Source organism: Schistocerca nitens, chromosome 1, assembly GCF_023898315.1.
Source record: "Schistocerca nitens isolate TAMUIC-IGC-003100 chromosome 1, iqSchNite1.1, whole genome shotgun sequence".
Lineage (NCBI taxonomy): Eukaryota > Metazoa > Arthropoda > Insecta > Orthoptera > Acrididae > Schistocerca > Schistocerca nitens.
In genome coordinates, this window is record NC_064614.1 from 616,259,893 (window position 1) to 616,284,631 (window position 24,739).

The window sequence follows — 24,739 nt, forward strand, 5'->3', positions numbered from 1 at the left end:
ACCGAATCCCTGCGCTGTATTGCTCTCACGTTCATTGCAAATGAAGTCGTTCACGGGTAAAGTAAAAAGGCCAATGTTTACCGCAATATGATATGTGTGTGTTTATCTTGAAAGGTAAATCCCGCATATCGTTTACGAGTGTATGTAGAATTTCCGTTTCAAGACAAGATCAAACGAAAACACCGCGTTCTCGCCGTTAGTATTCTACTCTATTTACCGATTATAATTAACACATCGTTGATTATGCCAAGAGAAAACATCTGCACTCCAGTTCCTTCGTTTAGATGTCGCAGAATGAAGAGATTTTACGAGAACGATAGCGCCACTGCCATCACGAACAAAGATATGCTTTTACGGACTGTCATTTTTCCTTTCAACATTATACATTATTTCATGTGAGAACCACTGATGGCAAATTCTTAACGCTCAGTTCTGCATAGCAGCTGGAGTCAGTCTCATTTTTATGCCGGTGAACAAAACATTGAACTATCACGATTAGGCCACTGGTAATGAATGAAAAAGTAATACTGTTTACTGTAAAGTAGTTGTAGCTCTTGGAATGTTTGAAAGGTCCTTGTGTACAGCTACTTCTGAACATTTTACCGAAGTTCTTAATCCCATAATTTCATCGAATTTCTTGTACCCATAACATAGATGTGTAATTGTTTCTAATTTATCAGAATCAGTTCAAAATATTTTGCATTCAACATTGACTACCACTCGGACATGATACAGTAGGACTAAATTATGTGACATACCAGTTACCATTGATCGTATCCACGTCTCGTAGTGCTTATGGTCATAGGTGATGACTATAAGGTTCAGCATTATCATACTGTGCTATGAAACAACTAATCGTGAAAACATGTTGCTTAACCATAGCGCTGAATTTTCGACATAGACGTACTGTTCCTTCATTTATTGCATAATAAATGAACTGTTAACTAGTATTTTAAATCGGTTAGTACATTTCATATTTTTCACGTGTAACAACAGAAACTGGTCCATGTTTCAAGCAAACATTGTTTTCAGAAAAGAAAAAGGTAATAATAATGATTCCACAATGAGATTTTCACTCTGCAGCGGAGTGTGCGCTGATATAAAACTTCCTGGCAGATTAAACACGGTTTTAATCTGCCAGGAACTTTCGAAATAATAATGAGTTACAAAAGTAATTAAACAGAATATTGGCTTCAAATTAGTCAAGGGAATCAGAGGGTGTTACATAAAAAAGTTGGTAATTTAGCGAAGGATAAAATAAACACATGGGAGGGTAGAGAATATGGATGCACGTTTTAAGGAGGGATCGTAAAGGAAAGCTACGGCATTGTACCGAGCCTACGCCATTCGATTTGACATTACGAATTAACTGGACAGTATGCTAACTGCAATTATTTACCGTTGGACGTACTAAGTTGTGTTGATCGCTTCTCAATTAGTTACACTTTTAAGCACCTTAGCTAACAACAGCCAGTCACTTTCTGTATCTTATATACAAGTTGCAGAGAGTGTTCTTAATTACTTACAGTTTTAAAGTGACCTTTAGACGACAGTAGTCGGTTACTGTTTACGTACCATCACGAGATACATTTTGGAAACAGTACTGATAGTAGCTATCAATTCCTTATGGTGCTTGACTGGGAGGCAAATCTTGAATGAGGCCGTCGAGTTAAATGTTTCTGCCCAGCATTACCTTTACTCATGTATTGCTATGTAGCTATGTTTATAAGCCTATGTATTTGTATCTCTAACATTATTGTGCTTATTTACGCAATTGTAGTTACATTTCTGATATGTCTTATTATGTCTCTGTATCACTATATAAAATTTCATTGGCTTTATTATCACTGCTATCTTTTGGTGTCACAGGTTTAGTGTCAGAGGAGGTCTTTACGGCCTCTCTCTCGCGTATCCATCTTGTAATATTCTTGAAATACACTCCTGGAAATTGAAATAAGAACACCGTGAATTCATTGTCCCAGGAAGGGGAAACTTTATTGACACATTCCTGGGGTCAGATACATCACATGATCACACTGACAGAACCACAGGCACATAGACACAGGCAACAGAGCATGCACAATGTCGGCACTAGTACAGTGTATATCCACCTTTCGCAGCAATGCAGGCTGCTATTCTCCCATGGAGACGATCGTAGAGATGCTGGATGTAGTCCTGTGGAACGGCTTGCCATGCCATTTCCACCTGGCGCCTCAGTTGGACCAGCGTTCGTGCTGGACGTGCAGACCGCGTGAGACGACGCTTCATCCAGTCCCAAACATGCTCAATGGGGGACAGATCCGGAGATCTTGCTGGCCAGGGTAGTTGACTTACACCTTCTAGAGCACGTTGGGTGGCACGGGATACATGCGGACGTGCATTGTCCTGTTGGAACAGCAAGTTCCCTTGCCGGTCTAGGAATGGTAGAACGATGGGTTCGATGACGGTTTGGATGTACCGTGCACTATTCAGTGTCCCCTCGACGATCACCAGTGGTGTACGGCCAGTGTAGGAGATCGCTCCCCACACCATGATGCCGGGTGTTGGCCCTGTGTGCCTCGGTCGTATGCAGTCCTGATTGTGGCGCTCACCTGCACGGCGCCAAACACGCATGCGACCAACATTGGCACCAAGGCAGAAGCGACTCTCATCGCTGAAGACGACACGTCTCCATTCGTCCCTCCATTCACGCCTGTCGCGACACCACTGGAGGCGGGCTGCACGATGTTGGGGCGTGAGCGGAAGACGGCCTAACGGTGTGCGGGACCGTAGCCCAGCTTCATGGAGACGGTTGCGAATGGTCCTCGCCGATACCCCAGGAGCAACAGTGTCCCTAATTTGCTGGGAAGTGGCGGTGCGGTCCCCTACGGCACTGCGTAGGATCCTACGGTCTTGGCGTGCATCCGTGCGTCGCTGCGGTCCGGTCCCAGGTCGACGGGCACGTGCACCTTCCGCCGACCACTGGCGACAACATCGATGTACTGTGGAGACCTCACGCCCCACGTGTTGAGCAATTCGGCGGTACGTCCACCCGGCCTCCCGCATGCCCACTATACGCCCTCGCTCAAAGTCCGTCAACTGCACATACGGTTCACGTCCACGCTGTCGCGGCATGCTACCAGTGTTAAAGACTGCGATGGAGCTCCGTATGCCACGGCAAACTGGCTGACACTGACGGCGGCGGTGCACAAATGCTGCGCAGCTAGCGCCATTCGACGGCCAACACCGCGGGTCGTGGTGTGTCCGCTGTGCCGTGCGTGTGGTCATTGCTTGTACAGCCCTCTCGCAGTGTCCGGAGCAAGTATGGTGGGTCTGACACACCGGTGTCAATGTGTTCTTTTTTCCATTTCCAGGAGTGTAGTTCCAGTGTTCCGTCTAGGTCTGCTCATTGGTTTCGATACCAAAAGGGATTTTCTAAATTGAATTGTGCAAACATTTATTGTCTTACCACAGTATGCCAGGTGAAGTGTAGTATTATGTGTTCAGGAAACCTAGTCCCCCGCAATTGCATTGCTGGCTCGGACGAATGTAAGTGTTTTGGCTAAGGATCATGTCTGAAACTTCCTGGCAGATTAAAACTGTGTACCGGACCGAGACTCGAACTCGGGACCTTTGCCTTTCGAGGGAAAGTTCTCTGCGATCTGATCTACCCAAGCACGACTCACGACCCGTCCTCACAGCTTTAATTCCGCCAGTACCTGGTCTCCTACCTTCCAAACAGCCTTAATCTGCCAGGAAGTTTCATATCAGCGCACACTCCGCTGCGGACAGAAAATCTTACTCTGGAAACATCCCCCAGGCTGTGGCTAAGCCATGTTTCCGCAATATACTTTCTTCCAGGAGTGCTAGTCCTGTAAGGTCTGAAGGAGAGCTTCTGTGAAGTTTGGAAGGTAGGAGACGAGGCACTGGCTGAATTAAAAGTGTGAGGACGGGTCGTGAATCGTGCTTGGGTAGCTCAGATGGTAGGGCACTTGCCCGCGAAAGGCAAAGGTCCCGAGTTCGAGTCTTGGTCCGGCACATAGTTTTAATCTGCGAGGATGTTTCATATCAGCACACACTCCGCTGCAGAGTGAAAATCTCATTCAAGGAATATGTCTGTTTACGAAATGTAACATTCCATGGCTTGGGGTAGCATATTGTATTACTAATATTTCCTTTACATTTGGGAAGGAATCACAGACATTTCGATCTTTATCGCATGTGTCCCACTCCCTTCGCCACGTATCACATGCCATCTTTCAAGGTGCTGCTTATCGTTGATGTCTTTGTTTACGATAGATCTTATTTTGTCCCTGAAGCCCACCTGCATCCATTCTGCTGCAACACAATGCCAGACGGTAATATGGAATGTAAAGGCTCTCAGGACGACATAAAGCGCTTCCAGAGCTGTAATTCTAAAGTCACGTGATGACCTACGTTTAGTGAAACCATAATCCTCTGTCCTACTTTCCAAAACATTCCTCGAATTAGATCATCGAAAGTTTTTCTTTTAAGCTTTGGCTAATTTCACACCAGGTGTGCGTTCCGGCTCTATGGTAGTGGCTTGGATCTGGCTAAAAGTAATGTCCGTAAAAGGTATCATGAAAAGACGGGCCTTCGTTTCTACAGCTCTTTATCAAAGTTATATTACAGTACAAAAATGCCCTATGACCTTCTGCGAAAAATATAACTTTTTTTCTTTGAACCAAATACTATTTTTTCCTGGCTTGACTAATAATTTAATAGCAATTAACAGTTAGTGGGTGCCATAACATCAGTGATTAATCTTATAATAATACGCAGAACAAGAGAAGTCTGTATAATTGGAATGAAACAGCTCTGTAAGAAACGTCTGAGAAAGAAACCAAAGAAAAATCGCTATAGCACCACATGCAGCCATGTATTGAAACTTTTTAAAATCATCAGTCTTTGCACTGATCCACACTACATCTTATCTTACCTTGTATTGATATTTAATATTTGTGCATGTATCCAACCAAATGTCCCCGATAATCTGTCAGAGGCTGTGTGAATAATTTTACGCTTCTACTGTGGATTCGGATGTTGAGCTAAATATACAGATATTTGATCGCGTATACCATCAACGAGCGTGGATCAGCAGTGGATAGCGGACTGGACTCGCACTGGAGGACAGTGGTTCAGATCCGCCACTAGACATCCATGATTTCCCTAAATCGCTCCAAGCAAATTTTGAGATGTTTACGTTAAAATGGCACGGTAGGTTTCCTTCCTCATCCTTAATGACCACGTTGTTCACGGGAGGATAATCCTAATCCTTCTTTCGTGCATGCCATTAACTTGGTTCCCTCCTCTAATAAGTGTGATTCTAGGTTTACCTCTTCGCTTATTACTTTTAACACCTATTATTTTGAAACATCTGGATGGAATCGTTAATAGATCCTTCAAAATCTCTCTGTAGCGCCCCAATTCAAATGCTTTCAGTTCTTCCCCATGTCGTTTTCTTACTGTCCACGTTTTACATCTGTACAGTATTATGTACTAAATGTACAATATAACGAACATCTTCCCCTATCCCGTACCAAGAATTTAGTTTTTTAAGCTGCGTCAGTCTGCTTCTGATATCTTCCTATCTTCAGGCCACCCGTGCAGTCTTCCCTCGTCGACAGGAGATTTGTTTCAGCGTTTTCTCTGCTACATTTTCCAGAGTTCAATTCAAGCACGTTGTCATCTTTCTTTATGTTATTCATAGTTAATTTCTGTTTACCACAACTTTCCTTTCAATCATTGGATACGCTTTATGTGGGAACGTTGGAACTGGAATCTGTCTCTCAGCACGCCTTTATTCGTATTGCCAATGATTTAATTTATTTATCAATCATGGGTTAGTTATAACCGCAAAAGTTATATGTGACGGGAATTTTAAGCTCTTCTGATCATGTCTGTGGAAAGGATATCTGTTTCCCAGGTCTTAACCTATGGCTTCCATCGCCAGCGAAAAGCTTAACTGAGACTCAAACTCACTGGATCAGTAGCAGCGCTTTTAGCCAAGTTTACATTGTCTTAGCTTAGCCACGTGATTCGACGATCATCTCGATGATGGCTCGCGTGCTGTAGAACGTGTAAACTGAACAAAAGATTCAGAAAATTATGAAAAAATTATGTCTTTATCACTCTGGCGTATTAAGTGATTCATATTGAGTACGTACTTCAAGTTATGAATTCCTCTGGACTGCTAAAGTAGTCATAAAAGTGGATCAAATATTAACGTATATATGAAAATCTTCTGCTGTCTATCTGAAATTTTATCTCCATAGGTATGACGTCAAAGATTTTTAGTTGTATGTTCTCTCCACTACAAAAGTGAATTCCACTAGATGCAAGCGGATGTAATTGTTCTTTCCAGTGTTGTATTAGTGAATATTTCTGTTACGCTCACTCTCAAATATATTTTTGACAGCTAATTTCAGCATTTAATAAACGTGCTGCGATACTTTAGTCAACATTTACAGTTGTCTAAATACATGACAACAAGATGAAAGCTGATGAACTAGAAACACAACTCTATTACTTATTTTGTGCGACAAACACTTATGTGTGACTGAGATGTAGAATAAACTATTATGTTGTTGTAAATCAGCGAATTCTAATACGTATAATATGTTGATTTACTTATTTCTATGTCCACAAAATTCATGGTTAATTTTGCGAGGCTGTTGTTGTAACATTTATTTTACGATTTCAGTCAGCAACGTACTACCTACAATGCAAAACTGATGTGAGTTGTGTTTCGCTATGTTTACCATGTTTGTCATAAAAAATATATTTCGTAAAACGGACATTCCGTATTTTCTCTGTTGATGCTTCTCTACTCGGCTGAGCTCTCCCGAAAAGATAAAGTTGTTCGTTTTTTCCGCGCGCTGTTCAAGATTAGAATAATAGAGAATTATTGTGAAGGTGGTTCGATGAACCCTCTGACAGGCATTTAAGTGTGATTTGCCGAGTATCCATATAGATGTAGATGTTAGTTTAGTAAAATTTATGAATGGTTTCGGCTTTGCAGCCGTCATCAGAACTAAAAATGAAAGCAATATCAGAAAAAAAGAAAATTCCCATGTGAATTTCAATGATGAAGTCTTCTCATTGGATCACGCTAGTTGCGGCATCGTGCTAACTGCCTTTTCGCTGCGGTAACACCGGTTCCCGTCAGGTCAGCGAAGTTAAGCGCTGTCGGGCTTGGCCAGAATTTGGATGAGTGACCGTTCAGTTCTGCTAAGTGCTGTCGGCAAGCAGGGTGCACTCAACCCTTGTGAAGCCACCTGAGGAATTACTTGACTGAAAAGTAGCGGCTTCGGTCACGAAAGCTGACAACGACCGGGAGAATGGTGTGAGGCCCACATGTCCCTTCCCCCCTCCCCCCCCCCCCCCGTATCAGCATCCAGCGACGCCTTCGTCTGACACGGCGGTCGGTCGTTACCGTTGGGCCTTCCGATACTTGTTTGGACGGAGAAAGAGAGAGAGAGAGAGAGAGTTGTGGCGTTGTGTTACCGCCACGTTTCGGGGAGTTTCCTACTCGTCATCTTCCGGCGAAGTGTAGGGTTCATGTTTAGTTACTTTCTTTACAGTTACCGGACTGTCAATCACGGTGCAGGTGGGTTATTTTCGTACCTATGGAAATGAAATCGCGACTGGAGGTAGTGTGTCAGGTGGCAGGAAGCCCAGAAGAGTGGAGGGCGATTCGAGGGTGGAGTCCTGGTGCTCCCTCTCTATTCCGCCCGCTGTCTCCACTGCTTTCGCGTCGGAGCGTTCCTGAGAAAACGATAAAGCCACGTCCGATGCGGAGGTCAGTTGGAAACCACTGTCCCAGTTCATGATATCAGCATATACTCTTACTTCCACTGCCCGTTTGTTGACCGAATCCCAGAACTCATTGGTGGGGCAAAGAAAGTTCGTCTGTTCAGAAACAAATGTGTTCACATTTTTCGCATATTTAATAGTTCCATTTTCTTGTTTTATAAACTTATGGCAAGTCTCTTAATTGCTTGTTTCAGCCTCTAAAATAAATGTTCCTAATTCTGCTCAGATTTTTAGCTATTCGGCCTTGTTGTTGTTGTTGTTGTGGTCTTCAGTTCACAGACTGGTTTGATGCAGCTCTCCATGCTACTCTATCCTGTGCAAGCCTCTTCATCTCCGAATAACTACTGCAACCTACATCCTTCTGAATCTGCTTAGTGTATTCATCTCTTGGTCTCCCTCTACGATTTTTACCCTCCACGCTTCCCTCCACTTCCTGACACTTAAATCTACACTCGATGTTAACAAATTTCTCTTCTTTAGAAACGCTTTTCTTGCTATAGCCAGCTTACAATTTATATCCTCTCTACTTCGATCATCATCACTTATTTTGCTTCCCATATACCAAAACTCAGCTACTACTTTAAGTGTCTCATTTCCTAATCTAATTCTCTCAGCAACACCTGATTTAATTCGACTACATTCCGTTATCCTCGTTTTGCGTTTGTTCATAATCACCTTATGTCCTCCTTTCAAGATACTGTCAATTCCGTCCAACTGCTCTTCCAGGTCGTTTGCTGTCTCTGATAAAATTACAATGTCGTCGGCAAACCTCAAAGTTTTTATTTCTTCTCCATGGATTTTAATTCATACTCCAAATTTTTCTTTCGTTTCCTTTACTGCTTGCTCATTATACAGATTGAATTAAGTCGGGGATAGGCTACAAGCCTGTCTCGCTCCCTTCTCAATCACTGCTTCCCTTTCGTACCCCTCGACTCTTATAACTGCCATTGGTTTCTGTACACATTGTAAATAGCCTTTCGCTTCCTGTATTTTATCCTGCCACCTTTAGAATTTGAAAGAGAGTATTCGGGTCAACACTGTCAAAAGCTTTCTCTGAGTCTACATATCGTATAAACGTAGGCTTACCTTTCCTTAACCTACCTTCTGAGATACGTCGGGACCTTACACTTTACAAAATTAAGAATTAATTTTCAGTGTGCTATCACAACTGATTTTATATATATATATATATATATATATATATATATATATATATATATGTAGCAGATTTAATTATTTTTCTTTAAAACTACGTCTTCAGAGATTTGACTACTCGGTGACTTACAAGCGCCCCTCTTGAATACTAGTTTTGGTGCTTTTGATCCAGCTGGCCGCTACTCACAAAGAGACTATACTCTGAGGAGAGCGCCTTCCTTTGGAAAGTGCTGGAAGTTGTGGGGCTCCGCCCGGAAGTAAACAGCTCAGCACCCTGCAGCCCAAGTTCTGCTCTGTTTGGTGTGGGCTGTGACGAGACAGTACAGGGCGTGTGCTAGATGCCCATCGACGTTGCTGTACATTTTATTGATAGACAGGAGTTTCGAAACGGTTTGTTCAAAGTAAACGTGGGAGGAGACACCGTATCCGATATCTAATATCAAATAACAATGAAAAACACTAATAGGTTTTTTCTTTTAGCTATTTCACATTCAAAGATCTCTACCACACGATGCTAAATTTCATACATGAACACTACTCCTGGGATGTTTCTATTATTTGGTGGGTTAGATAGAAAGCTGTGTTTGACTGCTTTCAGTTCGAGATTACCATCCCTTACCCCTTGAATAATAGTCAAAATGCCCCAATATTCGCAGCGGATAATTGGCCACATTATTAATGGCCCTAAATTTGCATCTGACTGTGTGTTCGAAAATTCACAACAGGTTTAACTATTTATGGCGCTAAATGTGCAGCTGATTGCGTGTTGAATAAAGCTCTTCCTTTCGTAAAACTTTAAAGTCCGTAGAAGATGTACCAATTCCTAGGAATAAAAGCCCTCCTGTGGTTTCACGTAATATTTTTCCACTTCAATAAAAGTCCTACCCTGCACTCAATAAACTGAAAATTCACACGAAAACATGTATTTTCTCAAAATGCCAAGAAGGACGACGTAATACTTGAATGACACACTCAAAAGTATATTACTGAAAATAAACATTACAAGTACTGCGCCTTGAAATCCCTGACTGATTCTTATTTCCGTCAATATTAACAATTAAGTTCATTCAAATACAGAGGCGCGGCGTAACTACTATCGTTACGTCAATCCGGTACTTACACAGTGGAACGCTTGTGTTTTGGTGAGTTTAACTCAAATCTTCAATAAAAGGAGATAGTGTCCGTTCGCTGCTTGTCCTTAGACCCATTGTCAGACTGTACACACTGCTGCACGGCCTGGTACTTCTTTCTCCAGTGTCGAGCTACTGCTTGACGGCGCGTTATTTTACAAAAACAGTTTTTAGACGAATAGTACAAGATTTATCCCTCACTTGCAGCTTAATTCTGTCTCTCAGTAACATTTTATACATCGTCCTAAACTTATCACGTAGTAGAAGGGAATAAAAAATGTGCTTGGACGGTCAGTATCAGAGGACCGCCTTATAAAGTATCAAAAAGCTGCTGTGAAGTGCCGTTACAGTAAAGAACGACAGTTACAGCGCGTAATAGGTTTTGTAGTCAGCCGTATTGTTTGCTGTGCGTACCATATACAGAAATGTTATTTCATTCTTCAAGTGTTCTGTAACGACGGAAATTGGAATTTTGAACGTTAGAGTACTGCACATGGAAGAATGGATTGTAATACAGTGTCAGCCATTCATGTAGAAATGCAGATAGAGCACAAAAATAAAACTGAAAGATAATAACCATCGTTTCCACGAACACATTTTCAATTTCATACGCTACAATGTTATTTGTTTCGTGTTTTGAGCGACCAACTTGACTGTATGTACTCGATTTTATTGTTCCGCAAAATAACTTTTCACATGTTGTACGTCGAAATAAAATGAAATACAGTAAAAATTTACATTCTACAGTAGATGATATTCTGTTCTTAGCCTTTAGCTGAGGACGCTCTCTGGTCAAAATTTTGGACAAGTTAGACTGTTTGCATGATAGGGACTCGAAACCGGGTGCTTTCGCGTATAGTGTGTTACCAGTTGCGCCCTGTGCCGACCCTTCAAGGTCCGACTCCGCCCTGTCACTTTGCTGCCAGTTTCCCACCTTGCGTACCAAGATCAACAGGGATATTATGTGTTGCATTACCACATGCGGGAGAAATGATACAGTAGTGTATTCGACTCCTATCGTTTCATTGACATCCGTGTTACATACTTTGTATCAGAAACGTTAGTCTAGCAGCGTAACAGGATAGCCTCAGAGAGGCTTGATATGTAGAGGGAGGTGGTCGAATGGCAGGACAGAGAACAAAGGTCGAGCCCTGGTGCAGCACACAATGTCAGTTTATCAGAAATGTTCTCCAGAGGAGAGGAATGTGACAGTGTCGTGTGTTACAAACGTTTACTTCAGAAATCCTCTCTGTCATCCTATGATTCTAATAGTTATAGTATGTTTAGCAATAATGCTGCATGTCTTCTACTTTGTATCAGTCATATTATTGCTCTACAGCCTGCAGCACAGAACAACACTAATAATCTAGAATCTGAGACACATATTTAACGTAGATCATTGCAAATTTTGTTCCTCCACTGGTATCTTAATTGTGAAATTACTTATCCTTTAATATTTCGCTTATGATCAGAAAAAGGCGCCATTCTATGGTACGAGTTTTCGTTCTTAGAATACTTTTTCGAACAGATAGGCATTCCCTTCTGTGCTATTAATCATAACCATTCAGAAACATAGTTAAATCCTCAAATCCCTTCTTCGTGGTTTTCTTAAAATCCAGATTGTACTTCCATATGGTGCATTGTGGTAAACCTACAGTTTAAGGCTACACCCTCAGAGAGTTGACTTTATCAGTCAGGTAACTGACGTGTATCGCGAGTAATGGGAGTACGTTACACTACTTTGACAATGCCAGAACCCAATCTGCGTAGTCTGCAATTTGGCGAATTGGTCGCAGTTGAAGAAATCATAATGCAGAGAAAACAAGAAACCAGTACTCCTTCATTTATTAATCTATTTTATGTGTTTTGACGCTAGTCATCATGAGAGTCCTGGTTCAGATAAAAGCCAGAGGATTATATAGACCCATGGTTGACTTTCAACGAACATGACAGACAAGTAAATATGTAATCCTCTTATTTTATCTGAACCAGGATTATGATGATGGCTAATGCAGGAATGGGTAACATGGATTAATAAATGAAGGAATATTGGGTTCTAGTTTTCTCTGCAACACAATTCCTCCACCTGCGACCATTTCAGTAAGCTGCAGACTAAGCAAATTATTCACCATCATCTCCTGGGTGCCTTTATGGCACACCTTTGTAACCTACTTTGGAATTTGGCTTCTAATGTCGCTTTCCCAGCCTTGTATTGTATTCCTTTTGGAGCTTGACAGTTGCTTAGAAGTTTCTTTCCTTCTTTACTTACTTATTTGAAACACAAGTCAAGTAAGCATGGTAAAATGGAACCATCTATTAGTTAACATAGTATCACAACTACTATGCTGATGTACAATGTTTGCAATACGAGTTGCAACGTTTTGGGCTCAGGATAAAAGGAGCTCAAATTCGGATATAAATCACAGGCGGAGTGGTGGGAACAGATTGTTCCAAGCGTGATTGAGCTCTCGAATTGCTAAGGGATGTTTGCCGCTGTCACAGTGCTGACGATAAGAGAGATCGGCGTTGTTTAGAGGCAAAATGAACTGGAACATTGGGAGACATTCGATAGTGTTTATCTTCCGTGTCCGTTGACGGTCTTGTGAATGGTGTTAGGTTGTCTTGGATCTCGAGACCCATACCGCACCAGATCCCGGAATCGTGTTGTGAGTGCTGTTAGATTTGGCAACAGAACTGATCTGGTAACTGTTAATAAAACCTTCAAGATGACATTCGGAGGCAATTTTCTTCCAGGTCACAGTGAACAGGAACGCACCTCATACTGATATCAAAAGTTCAATCATTTAACAGTTGTGTGATAACCATCTCCACAATGTTTGATAAATATCGGAATGGTTCTTCGTGGTGTAATCTTTCTTTTTCACCAGTGTAAAAAGTTTTGCGTTTGCAATGAATTGTACGTCCATTCCGATAATTTCCTGTACTACTTCTGCTCTTACTATCCTGTTTCATCGGGTCAAAAACACCAATATTTGAGACCAATTAATTAAATTGGTAACAATAAATAAGTAGAGAAAAAAGAGAGTGAAAGAAAATACTAACGCACTATCCACCTGCGTGATGGAAACGACAACCAATACTCTTAACAACAGCGATAATTTAATAATAGATCTTAGGGAAGTATTTTACCTTTAAGTGAAGGTTTTATACTGATCCTCTGGTAACGAATGCAAGTAAAAAATTTTGAAAGTGTCTTGGAGGAATTCCCTTTAATACCGCCGTTTTTTTGTCATGGGCTTTTCAAGAATATAAAGGGTTAGGTACTGTAGATCCAGTCACTTTTCTAGCACTTATGCTAGGGTAGAGCAGAGCATTCTGTTAGTAACCATAGTACTTGATCAGCTAGGCAGATCATTGACATGCGGCAAGGTTCACACTTCTGTTTCATCTGTTATACATTCACAGTTAAAATTTAGAATGAGAAATGTAAGGAAGAACTACCGATAAGTTTGTTATAGCTTCATCAGAATAAACTGCACAATCTTTATATGCAAATATCTGTAGGAGCAAGCAATGAAAGAATTAATAGTACAAAATTTAAAGAAATATGTTGTTGTTGAATAAAAGCAAAACAACAAACGACATAAAGGTTTTATGTTGAACAGTCTCCATGTATTTGCGTGTGTCAAACATATGAACATTCAATACCATGTTACTGCAGGCCATGTATTGTAACATGCTGGCATCCCCCTTGGCAAGATATGTTGTTGTTCAAGCATGTCTGACACCACAACGGTGGTAATCTTGACGTCATCCAGTTTCAGAGGAAGATTTCTATGACTGCTACTTGCAAGTGCCTCAAACATATTCTGTCGGGTTGACGTCAGCAGATAGCACACCCATCCCATTCAGGCGATTCCTGTCTCCTGGAGCAAGGGTTAATGAGAGGGACGCAGTAGAAGGTGCTCATCGTCTTAAGGGACGAATCCAGTTAAATGTTCGCTTAGGGCTGCACAATACGTTGGTTTATCCACTTCCTATACTTCATAGCCCACAAATGACTAGAGACGTCCGGTATCCGTATATGAGTCGGCCCCAAAACAAGACTTTACTATCTTTCTGCTAAAGAAGTGGGATTTAGCACCTGTAACATGCATTGGATTCTGGCATTGCCACACTCTTTGATACGACGACGAGTCATCAGACAAACGATGCAGTCGCTGGTGAAGATCCTATTTCCATTTAACACACTGCATCACGAACCTTATTCACTCACCATAGTGATGAAAGGTTTGTTCTGTGGTTCCTAATGAAAACAAAGTGATAGTGTAGAAGTGACTGCATACCTTCTGCATTGACACACGCCTCCCAGTTGCTCCAAAGAAGTACCATGCAGATTCAGTACATTCTCATTTGAGTTCATAGGAGCCATAATCTGTAGGTTGTTGTTAATTGCTGCGTGCCATCATTATGTGGCAGATTTTGAGTGTTGTCTGCTTGCAGCGGTGGCAACTGCCTTTTTGATATTCGTCAATTCAGCGGATAACGGCCTATGCTAACAATGCTAATTGCCGTTAAGTGACAATATAAGCTCGTTCTAAGCTGAAAATGATCCTTTGAGATATGTTGACAGACTGAATGTTGTACAGTAGCCCCACTGTCCTCTCCACCCTTCCACAGATGAGTATACAACGCGCTCCATAGAACTGCCCACGAAAATGAGGTTTACTTTTTCTTCCATTACACAGGTCACTGTATGCAAAGATTTGCTATAATCAAATACTTCTGAGAAAAAGGTTTACGAGCAAACACACATAAACTATGCAAATAATGAAAGTGACACAAATATTACTTTTACCATTTTATGTCACTACAGTGGAATGTAGATCTCATCTGAGACCTCTTTCGTTGAACCGGGGTGCTGTCCAGAAGTCTTTATCGCTCGGCCAACACAACGAGATATTACTACGAAGTGCGGCCAAAAATCACCTGATCCTGATAGTGCTTCTCCGTAACCGCCACAAAACTATAGTAACGCACCGAGGCACGAACTCTTGGACGTGTTGTAACTGTGCTAGAGAGATATGGATCCACGCATCTTGCAGTGTTTCCGAAAATTATTCTTGCGTAGTGGGTACGGGGTTCATCAAGCATACAGCGGTCTTGACAGAATCCCATAAATATTCCACATGGTTAATATCAGGTGATATGACAGGCGAAGCCAGATCGTGAATTCACTGGTCGTCTAGTTGTCTGCGAGCAACCAAACAGCGGTGACATGTTGCGTTGCCTTGCTGAAACTGTATCACGATAATGTAATGGAAGAAATGGACGGATTTAGTCTTCATGAATGTCCGCATAACGAGAACATCATTCGTCTCTGCACCCAGTGAATGGAGCTGAACTGCGACAAAGTGAGCACTGCCCAGGTCATTCGTGTGCCGCGACCTGCCTGAACCCAACCTTGTTGACACAGTATCGTAGCTCCATGGGTACACTTCACAACTGAAACCGCGATTCACAGGGCCATGCTACACGTCACCTTTGTTCCACGGTCCAGAGGTCGGAAGACATACACTAAGGTGACAAAAAGTCATGGAATAGTGATGTCCAATATACTGACGGCGATAGTATCACATAAACGAGGTATAAAAGGATAGTGTATTGGCGGAGGTATCATTAGTACTCAGATGATTCATGTGAAAACATTTCCGACGTGATAATGGGCACACAAAGGTAATTAACAGACTCTGATCGCTGAGTGGTAGTTGGAGCTAGATGCATGAGGTATTCTATTTCGGAAACCGATACGGAACTCAGTATTTCGATATCCACAGTGTCAAGAATGTGCAGAGAATACCAACTTTCGGGTGTTACGTCTCATCATGGACAAAGTAGTTGTCGATAGCCTTCTTTTAGTGACCGACTGCAGAGGCGTTTGATAGAGTTGTCTGTGCTAACAGACAAGCAACAGTGTCTGAAATAATCGTAGAAATCAATGTGTGACGTAGGACGAACGTTTCCATTAGGACAGTGCTGCGAAATCTGGTATTAATGGGCTAAGACAGCAGGCGACCGACGAAAGTGCCTTTGCTCACTACACGACAACGCCTGCAGCGGCTGTCCTGTGCTGCTGACCAAATCAGTTCGGCTGCGAAATCGTGGCCTGATCTGATAAGTCCGAATACAGTTGGTAAGAGCTGATGGTAGGGTTCGAATGGGCCGCGGATCCTTCGAAGGCATGGATCCTAGTTGCCAACAAGACACTGTGCAAGCTGGTGATGGCTGCATAATGGTTTGGACTGTGTACGTGGAATGGAGTGGGTCCCCTGATCCAACTGAACCAAGCATTGACTGGAAATGGTAATGTTCGGCTACTTGGAGACAGTTTGCAGTCACTCATGGACTTCAAGTTATCAAACAGCAATGTGTCACGTCCCTAGGCCACAATTGTAATGATTATATGAAAGATAGTATCTGTTCTTTCGGACATGTCCGAAAGAATAGATACAATCTTCGTATAGTTAAGGCTAATCGGCCATTGACCTTTTTCTTCTGTGCTGGATGCACACGCATCTCTTACGAGACTCGGTAAGATTGTCTGTCGCGAGTAATGAGTGTAATAGGCAGGGGCACTACGAATGTAGTGTGTGGACATTAAGTTGGGAACGTGGGTATCACGGGGAGCGTGCAAGGGATAAATCCCTGCAGTCGCACTATCCTCTGTGCCCTCGGCGGATCAAATGGATAGAGCATCTGCCATGTAAGCAGGAGATCCCGGGTTCGAGTCCCGGTGGCGGCACACATTTTCAACTATCCCCGGTGATGTATATCAACGCCTGTCGACATCTTAGGGTCTTGATTTGATTATCATTTCATTGTAATGATTGGTCTGAAGATCGTTCTAGACAATTTGAGCGAGTGATGTGGCCGCACAAATCTCCCAACATGAATCCCATCGATCATTCATTGGACATAATGAAAGAGCAATTCGTGCACAAAATCCTAATCTTTATCGTCACCTGAGTATGTATCAGACCGTCTTAGGCTGCTGAAGACTATGTGGTTCATTTATTCTCGTACAGCCCTCCTAGAAATAGTTTCCTGACGCCCCACATTCAAATCGGTGGTGATGCGACTCACAGCGAAGCGTCGATCACCTTGCAAATTTCCTTTATTACGGTTTACGAGTGTTGTAACCTTGTCTCTGCAATACTGAACTTCCAGCCCAGTTACTTTTAACCTTGGAAACTATCTCTGATGTGGTATGAGCCCTGCCGTTTCCTCTCATTACACTGTCTACACTCGCGCTGTAACCTGCAACTAGCCGCAAGACTGGGCTTCACATACAGCACATTTTAAAATGGGAGTATCTTTTCCCCTGCCTTTTCCCTGTGACGCCATTTGCTATTTAACATAAACCTTCCTTAGTGTATCTAACACATGGCTTTCCGATGGTCGATTTGTTTCCTAATATGTATTTTCATTGGCTCGGCTTATAGACCTCCGCCGAGAAGAAATACGCTTTAGAAATAGAGAAAACAAGAGCGAGCAGGCGGCGTAACGGATTTCCGCCGGTCGTAAATCGCCGGACGGCGCTTGTGGCTGCATAAATATCAGAGGCTGGGCCGCCGCCGGCTCGCTATCGGAAAACAGTTAGCGCTCGGCCCGCGCTCCGTCCCGGCACTGGCCGTACCGTGCGCTGCGTGCTGTATGCCTCGCGGCGCGGCGTGTAGCGCGCGGCTGCCCACCTCCCAGGCGCCCGCCGTCCCTCACATTTACCGGCGGACAGTTACGGTCGATGCTAATGTACGGCGATGGACAGCCAAAACGTAGCACCTGTGAAAAATTACCCTCCGCTGTGTTGGTATTGACCTGGCAAGCGTCGAGCCATCAATAAAGGCAATTTACCGCTCGAAACACACCTACTGAAGATTAATGCGGACCGCAATGGAATTTCACATTTCGATCATTACCTTACATTTGACGAAAGAGGTGACACTTCGTGTGTCGTTTGAAGCTATAACTTCACCAACGAAATTGCAGTGTTGGTGATTGCTATTATATGGCGTCCAGAGAGAGATCAGTGAATTTAGAAACAAAAGAAGGAAAACGTGTTCTGTTTTGCTGAGGACACTGAACTATTCGCTCCATTGCTGCTAAACGTCATCTATTAATGGAAGAAGTTTGCGAGTCAAAAGGAATCTGTACAATTCATAATGAGATAGTAAACCAACTGACAATTTTTGTTGCCAGAACGGTGGACGTCAGCGGCAAATGGACTGCAACAAAAATAAGAAGAATGCTAGAAAAAGGCAGGAGTCATTTGGAACGCTGACAAGGTTTTCGAAATATCTGAAGCTCTACACTTACATTCAGATGATAACATAACATTTGACGAACGGCAGTGAGACACGTACTACAATTCAGCAGCAATTAAAAACAAGTGTGGAATGAACAGATGCATGTTGGCAGTTAGTAAAAGAGACAAGAAAAGAAACAAATGGATCGTAGATAGGGCTGAAGCGGAAGACATAGTTATGACAGTATTGAAAAATGGTTAAAATGCCTGTAAGCCCTATGGGACTTAACATCTGAGGTTATCAGTCCCCTAAACTACTTAAACCTAACTAACCTAAGGACATCACACACATTCATGCCCGAGACAGGATTCGAACCTTCGACCGTAGCAGCCGCTTGGATCCGGACTGAAGTGCCTAGAACCGCTCGGCCACAGCGGTCGGCGACACTATTGAAAATGCATTGTATATGAGCGGTATAATGTGTCCTGGTAATGGTGTGGGATGTTACAACACGTCTTCCATCATTAGGTATGAAATAATTCTATTGTTCATTATTGCTTTTGAAATTGTTTGAAAAATTTCACAACGGACAACGAAGTTCTAATTTTTTGAGCCTAACGTTGATAAAATTTCTGTGGCAAGCACATTACTTACTATTTTCTCGCTATTTCGATTCCTGTCTGTTGTGGCCAATAATCCTTCCGCACTTAGCAACTACTTTTAAAAGGTGATTTCTTTCACACCACCACATATTCTGGACTACGCCCACTATACGTTACAGAGCCTGATAGTCCGAAAACTGTTTCGTAACGAGTAAATAAGCAAACTGGACAAACAAATGGATGAAAAAATTATTCACTCCTTGGAGACATCTCACATATACCCCATGACACTGCCTGTAGACAATATCGTGGAAGAGTCCACAATTATCTTGAGGTATGCTATACAGCGCCGAAGCCACTCTTTGACGATTACATAAAGTAGAACTACAATAAAGTATTATGGGCATACTGATAGCCCCGTTTCATCCACTATTCCAAATAGCCTCAAACATTTTCAATAGAATCGAAATGGGGAGTATCAGCAGGTCAGTCAAAGTACTGTAGGGTGCTTGAGCGCCCTTCAAATCAGGTACGAGGTAACTGTGAACATGCCTGTCATCTTGGAAGACAGGAGTGTACACAAAATGTGTAAAGGAGAGTGCATCAACTGTTTGCAGAATGTGTTGAAACACCCTGGTTAATGTTTAGTGTAAAGTGAATGAAATGGTCGAAGTCATGGTACGAATAACGACGGCTAGACATCAAAAACACTTCCAGCCTGATCTGCTCCCACAACATACTTCGGGTTAAACGCCCCATTGGTATACCGATGCACTCACTGCCTTGTATCATTCGAAATGAGCCAGCATCGCAGCTCATCTGACCACACTAAAAGCCTCCAATCAGCTAATGTACAATCTTATTGCCCATTCTAGATGCGCACCCTCATGTGGCGCTGTGAACAACGGACTTTTGCAAGGTATCCAACTACATATATCCACTGCGTGTAGTTTTCTTCACAATATTTGCTCGTAAACTGGTTGACATGGACCTGTATTTACAAACTGCAGGAATTACTTTCGGTTTAAAAGCCGAATGACAGTGACAAAGTGTCAGACACTCTCTGGCGCGCTGTCTTTTAAGAACTTTCAACGAACATCTACACCACGTTGGGGGAAAAAAAACAAAAAAAAAAAAAAAAAAACGTGAGCATGTGTATATGTGTGTGTGACTTTAACGGAATCAGAACTAATCGTGGTAGAAACACACGCTTGAGGCCCAAAGTTGGTATAAATGTATGCAAGAGATTGATTAACGCTAGATCGTTGGCCTAACTGTGAATATTAGGCTCAGGAAATTCCATTTTATCAAAAAAATGGTTCAAATGGCTCTGAGCACTATGGGACTTAACTTCTAAGGTCATCAGTCCCCTAGAACTTAGAACTACTTAAACCTAACTAACCTAAGGACATCACACACATCCATGCCCGAGGCAGGATTCGAACCTGCGACCGTAGCGGTCGCGCGGTTCCAGACTGTAGCGCCTTTAACCGCTTGGCCACCACGGCCGGCTCCATTTTATCATTGAAAAATTATCAGATGTGATGACGGAGGCAACATCTACTCAAATCAAAGACATGATTTAAGTGAACACTGTAGTTTATTACGATAAGCATTAGAATAGACAATCATGTAAATAAATCATGATATCACGAGAATTACAAACTAAGAATGTCAACTATGAGAAACAGAAGAGTGAACTATCGCATGGCAACGTTACTCATTGGGGGTCAGGATTTGTTACTATCCATTTTTTTTGGCTTTATAAAATAAACATCAATTACAGTAATTGTTTGTCTATACAGAAGGCCAAAGAAACGTATGAAAATAGGAATGCGCTGACGAATTTGTGAAAGGGTTAATTGATCATCAATCTGAGGTTCTAGTCTGTGACGATCATAACGTGCCGGAGTTTGCTTATTACATTCACAATTAAAGTCAGCGCAGTATGAGCAGGACTGTGACACTGTAGCTGGCTGCCATCAAGGATGAAGCTAGAATCACTGTGACAAGGACTCGAACATTTGACCCCACTCTGTTGATGCGGGTCTGCTGTTCCAGTTGAGGACGCAACCTGCAAGGTGGACGTGTGTTTCTTTCTAGAGAGCACAGAGCTGACTACGCCCTTATTCCCACCAAGAATCTCAACAACCATCACTCATTAAAGTTATATTGGCCCTCTAATGGTGTAAATGTTACCTTAACGAAACATCTGATGGAGAAGAGGCGAAACGTTAAAACACCAATAATCTAGACTTCCTCCCCATTTTTCTGAAGAAGCTTAGCACTACGTGCTATGTCCTCATAAAATCAGTGTCACCTGTCAGTGTCATCTCAAGCAGCAGCTCGCCTCGCACCACATGTCCTGGAAAAGCTAGAAAACTATGCTCAAGGATAGTTGCCAATTCCACGTTGTCTTCTGCACCTGTAATATGTCAGAGCTGTTTTGCAATATGTCTTGGAAGTTATGGAGATGTTTATTAGCTAAATGCAATTTTTGCCGGCCGAAGTGGCCGTGCGGTTAAAGGCGCTGCAGTCTGGAACCGCAAGACCGCTACGGTCGCAGGTTCGAATCCTGCCTCGGGCATGGATGTTTGTGATGTCCTTAGGTTAGTTAGGTTTAACTAGTTCTAAGTTCTAGGGGACTAATGACCTCAGCAGTTGAGTCCCATAGGGCTCAGAGCCATTTGAACCATTTTTTAAATGCAATTTTCTTAACACGGTCCGAATGCCTGCCTCCTGGTGGCGGAATTGCACATCCAAAACTTAACACTTTCAGCTCAGCCATCCAAATTGGATATGTGCAATAAACTGCGCAATAGGCCGGGTGCCAGTACTACACTAGCTGAGGTGACTTTCCCAAGGCGACACCAGACCACCTATACCCTACTGCACTTCCACAAAGGCGACATTGCCTCGCACTGCAGGGGACCGCTTTCGCTGTGCTACTCGCGACTCCTGTGTCATATCTACAGAGCTCCTCCATACTCGTACAGAAAAGCAATGAATATACCAGGTTAAATGAACTAATGTTGAAATGAAGTCGCCGGCCTGGGTGGTCGAGCGGTTCTAGTCGCTACAGTCTGGAACCACGTGACCGCTACGGTCGCAGGTTCGAATCCTGCCTCTGGCATGGATGTGTGTGATGTCCTTAGGTTAGTTAGGTTTAAGTAGTTCTAAGTTCTAGGGGACTGATGACCTCAGAAGTTAAGTCGCATAGTGCTCAGAGCTATTTGAACATTTTTTGAAATGAAGTCGGCGCATCCAGTCACTGTAATCTCGTTAATTCAATGAAACTTTGATATTGACAAAACCTGCCTATCGCAGCTTCCATCCAGTCGAATTACGTATCACAAATAAACGAAAAGAGATGATCCAAATGGCGTGCCGCTTTTCAGTGTTATGTGGCGGAAGGGTTCAACATTACTTGCAGATATGTTGAGCAATCCATGTTGAGGTACCAAAAAATCGGGTGACTTCATTCACAGTATTATTATGAACACTTTCATACAATATAGCTCGTTATTGCCATTCTGCCACTTCTCATTGTCGAGCTATCTTACCATGGTTATTCCATACTCACAGTGACGTGTACAACCACATCACAGCCACTACTTACCCAGCGGTAGAGAGCTGCATGACGGCATGGCACCAGTTCTACACTACAACGCTCCAAAGCTATCATTGTGCTTCTTTATGGAGGTGACTAACATTTTGTCCGTTGAGCTTACTAGTACAACAACCGTGAGTACCAGTGAAGGACAGTGTGAAGTGTGAAGTGTCACGTGGTTGAAAAACTGTTCCTCACACTGATGAGAACTGTTCCTCACACTGATGAGTCTCAGGTTAGTTTACACATTGGTAGGTAAGACGTTTAGGTTTGGAAGGAAGCAAGAATCAATTATCGTCCTCTTGGACCAGTGCTGATATGCGGTGAGGCTGCTTTGTGAAGCCAGTCATCCACCACACCTTGTCAAGGGGAACTGTGGCATTATTGATACTAATGTTATAATTCCGGTGCAGGAAGCGATGATTTCGTGTTACAAAAACACAATTCTCGATCACACAGAACACTTTTTATTGGGGAACGTTTCCATCACTAATCAGTTCGAGGCAAGAAGTAGACAGATCGAGTTGTACAACTGAAACCCGTAGACATCATTTGCTGTTTTCAGTTCTTCTGCCACACTGGCAGTATATATACAAGAGCAATGGCATTCACTTTCCATGTGACTCATGGGCATCACATTAACAGAGTAACACATGGGTGCGTGTAATGTAGCAGTAACGTTTGTCATGTGAAAAATCACACTGAATGACACGTGGGTACGTGTAATGTACAAGTTACCTTTGTCCTCTGAAAAATGACACTTTGGACTGATTTCACGCAGGATATGCAAAGTTGACACATCGATTTGGAGACTTCTAGCATATCTTATAACGTAAATACCTTATATGGAACCGTATTTTCTTGTTGTACTTATATCGTGTTTTATGGTCAGAATTTCGACCAATTTTGATCATTATAGAGCATAGATTTACGAGCTGTTATTATATTTACGATTTTCTTTGATTTACGGAAAATAATGCATCTCTGTGCCCAACATGGAGGTGTATATGCCCACTTTTCGATGTTACGAAAATATTAATTTCCTTTCGTGTTCACAGACAATTTAATTACGTATGTCTAGTAGTTTTGCTGTCGGTCATTAGTAGTAGATATGATGTTTAAGTTTGTCGTTATCTGAGAGTTGCTAAAAGCGTTCCCGTGTACAGTGTGTAGCAAAATTCGATATGGTGTAAGGAGTGTATTGAGGAACAGGTTAGGGACCTATACATGCAAACATTCAACAACACTACATAACACCCAAGTTTCCACCTGCCACTAGACGACACGTTGGCTGAAAACCCACTAAAATAGTGCTGCAAGAACAAATTTACTAACTTATATTCCTTGACATATTCGTCTCTCTTCAGCTTTTACGCCAGGATGATCTTCATAAGTTGAATGCTACTTCTTCTTAAACTGAAATATGTTCAAATGTGTGTGAAATCTTATGGGACTCAACTGCTAAGGTCATCAGTTACTAAGCTTACACACTATTTAACCTAAATTATCCTAATGACAAACACACACACCCATGTCCGAGGGAGGACTCGAACCTCCGCCGGGACCAGCCACACAGTCTTAAATTGAAACTGGTCGCATTTATTGTTTATTTTTTTATGAAAAAGTAATGTACCAGGGGAAGCTAAGTTGTCAAATTATTAAGCTAGGAAAATTTATTATATTGCGGATGGAAATTATTTATGTTCCTCAGATGTAACAATAAAGGTTGTTTTCAAAGAAGAAACTGTATCGGAATACGGGAGCGCCCAGAGTCGTCGTTCTCCCCTGACATTTGTCATCACGCAGAAAGCACCAAATATGTGTCTCGATTAGAAACTCCTCGTCTGTGCCAGCAGCGGCGATCGTGGGGCGCAGGTGTGACAGAGTTGGCTCGGGGCGCTCACTTGGCCGTCACAGCTCGCGCCGGGGGTGCGTCTAATTGCTGGCCAGCAGCCGCGCAGCATCCCATCAGCGTCGCCCTCGCCCCCCTCCCCGGTCCCCCCCCCCACCCCCCACGAACCCTCATTACGGTGAGACGAGCCGCCGCCGGCGCTTAATGTAACGAGTCCGGCGCAGCGCGCGCCTCTCCCGTACAGCCAGTGCCACTGTAATTGCGACCCGATAGTCTATGCCGGCGTCTGTCACTTTCTTATACTCAGGTCG